Source organism: Cebus imitator, unplaced genomic scaffold, assembly GCF_001604975.1.
Source record: "Cebus imitator isolate Cc_AM_T3 unplaced genomic scaffold, Cebus_imitator-1.0 Scaffold60, whole genome shotgun sequence".
NCBI lineage: Eukaryota > Metazoa > Chordata > Mammalia > Primates > Cebidae > Cebus > Cebus imitator.
The window spans coordinates 5,605,508-5,608,250 of record NW_016107375.1 but is presented as its reverse complement, the minus strand read 5'-3'; the positions used below and the strand labels follow the sequence as shown (position 1 = coordinate 5,608,250).

At 43.9% G+C, this 2,743-nt stretch overlaps 1 protein-coding gene across 1 annotated transcript in view; it reads right to left on the bottom strand.

Moving 5' to 3' along the window:
* ATP5F1A (ATP synthase F1 subunit alpha) overlaps positions 1-2,180 on the bottom strand; it is a 10,458-nt gene extending 8,278 nt beyond the window's left edge. Inside the window, exon 1 of the mRNA XM_017529707.2 lies at positions 2,126-2,180. The gene's annotated coding sequence lies outside the window, so the exon portion shown is untranslated. The remainder of the gene's footprint in view (positions 1-2,125) is intronic.
* Positions 2,181-2,743: the final 563 nt, after the last annotated feature.

Here is a 2,743-nt window from a genome sequence, read left to right as displayed (position 1 = left end):
AAAAAAAAAAAAAAAAAAAAAAAAAAGAAAATGAAACCAAGTGATTTAGAAAAAAGAAAATCTTCACAAAACAAACATAAACTAGACGGGAAGCTAATCCAATTAGGCAAAACCCTTAAAATAAATGTTCTCCTGTGATTTAATTTCTAAGGAATCCGTAACTATGTTAAAACCTCAATTTTTGGCTAAACTCTATAAAAACGTAAGAACCAACTGTCGTCCAAGTGCGGTGGCTCCTGCCTGTAAAACCAGCACTTGAGACCAGCCTGGGCAACATGGTGAAGCCCCATCTCTACCAAAAACACAAAAATTTGCCAGGTATGGTAGCACATGCCTATAATTCCAGCTACTTGGGAAGCTGAGGCACGAGAATCTCTTGAACCTGGGAGAAGGAGGTTGCAGTGAGCTGAGATAGCCCCACTGTACTCCAGCCTGGGCGACAGTGAGACTGTCTCAAAAAAACAAAAATAAAAAATAAAAACTGTGAACAAAGTGTAAGTCTCTTTCCCTTTCAAGGCACACTGGTAGTATAGGTAGTATTCTTCATTTTAGCACATAGGGGTCAGGTGCAGTGGCTCACGCCAGTAGTTCCTGCACTGTGGGAGGCGGACGGACCACTTGAGGCCAAGAGTTCGAAACCAGCCTGGCCAACATAGTGAAATCCCAGCTCTACTAAAAAATAAAATAAAATAGCCAGCTGTGGTGGTGCATGCCTGTAACACCAGCTACTTGGGAGGCTGAGACAGTAGAGAATTGCTTGAACCCAGGAGGCGGAGGTTCCAGAGCACCAAGACTGCACCACTGCACTCCAGCCTGGGCAAGAGAGCGAAATTCTGTCTCAAAACAAAACAAAAAAACATCCCAGAACTTTGGGAGGCAAAGGTGGTGGGATCATCTGAGGTCAGGAGTTTGAGACCAGCCAGACCAACATGGCAAAACCCTTTCTCTGCTAAAAATATCAAAAATTAGCCAGATGTGGTGGCGCACACCTGTAATCTCAGCTACAAGGGAGGTTAAGGCAGGAGAATCACTTGAACCTGGAAGGCGGAGGTTGCATTGAGCCAAGATTGTACAATTGCACTCCAGCCTGGGCAACAGAGTCCCAAAAAAAAAGTAGACCAGGCAAGATGGCTCATGCCTGTAAGCACTTTGGGAGGCCAAGATGGGTGATATCCTGAGGTCAGGAGTTCAAGACCAGCCTGGTCAACATGGTGAAACCCCGTCTGTACTAAAAATATAAAAATTGGCTGGGCGTGGTGACAGGCACCTGTAATCCCAGCTACTTGGGAGGCTGAGGCAAGAGAATCACTTGAACCCAAGAGGCAGAGGTTGTAGTGAGCAGAGATTGTGCCACTGCACTCCAGCCTGGGCAACAAGAGCAAAACTCCATCTCAAAAAAAAGAAAAGAAAAAGAAAACCAGGCCAGGTGTGGTGGCTCACACTTGTAATCCCAGTACCTTGGGAGGTTGAGGCAGGTGGATCACCTGAGGCCAGGAGTTCGAGACTAGACAGACCAACATGGAGAAACCCCGTCTCTACTAAAAATACAAAATTAGCTGGGCACAGTGGTACAAGCCTGTAATCCCAGCTACTCAGGAGGCTGAGAGGCAGGAGAATCGCTTGAACCTGGGAGGTAGAGGTTGCAGTGAGCCAAGATCGTGCCACTGCACTCCAGTCTGGGTGACAAGAGTGAAACTCCGTCTCAAAACATGAAAAGCAAAAAGGCAAAAAAAAAAAAAGAGAGAGAGAGAGAGAGAGAGAAAGAAAACCTATCAGTAAGAATTTACATTTTTTTTTAATGCTTTTTAGGAGGGGAAAAAAGTCTTTCATAGATCAGAAAGATTCCATTACTTAGTATATGTTCCTTCTGTTTCTACCCAAGGGCCATTAACAGAACAAAGAAGCTGTACTAATATCAAAGAAAAATATTTAACTGTAGTTTGTTTAACTAGAACAAGAGAACCATGACAGGGCTAAATGGCACATTATGATTTAAGAACCTGAGAGTCTATAAGAACTAACAAATGAAAAACAACCCACAACAGTTATATAATGTATGTAATTTCTATCTTCATCTACTGTGATAAGGTAGTAAGTGCCCTGTGGACTGAGAAATAAGACTTACCAGTCTTCTGAAGATGAGTGTTTGATCAAAGTACTGGTGAAAATACTATATAAAAAACATTGTGTTTAAAATGTCACATGGGAAAGTACCTTTTGATATATGTGAAAACCTATTATACAGTTCCTAGTACACAGTAAACACTCTATAAAAAGCATATTTTTAAAATGCAGTCTGTACTTTATTTTATTATCATTGAAACGGCTCACTGCAACCTCTGCCTCCCCGGCTCAAGCGATTCTCCTGCCTCAGCCTCCTAAGTAGCTGGGATTACAGTGGTGCGCCATCACCACCTGGCTAATTTTTTACATTTTTGGTAGAGATGGGTTTCACCATGTTGGCCAGGCTGCTCTCAAACTCCTGACCTCAAGTGATCTGTCCACCTCAGCCTCCCAAAGTGCTGGGATTACAGATGTGAGCCAATGCACCCAGCCTATTTTTTTTTTTTCTTTGAGGCAGGGTCACATTCTGTCACCCAGGCTGGACTGCAGTGGCACAATCCCGGCTCACTTACAGCCTCAACTTCCTGGGCTCAGGTGAGCCTCCCACCTCAGCCTCCCCAGTAGGTGGGACCACAGGAGTGTACTACCTCGCCAGGCTAATTTTTGTATTTTTAGTGGA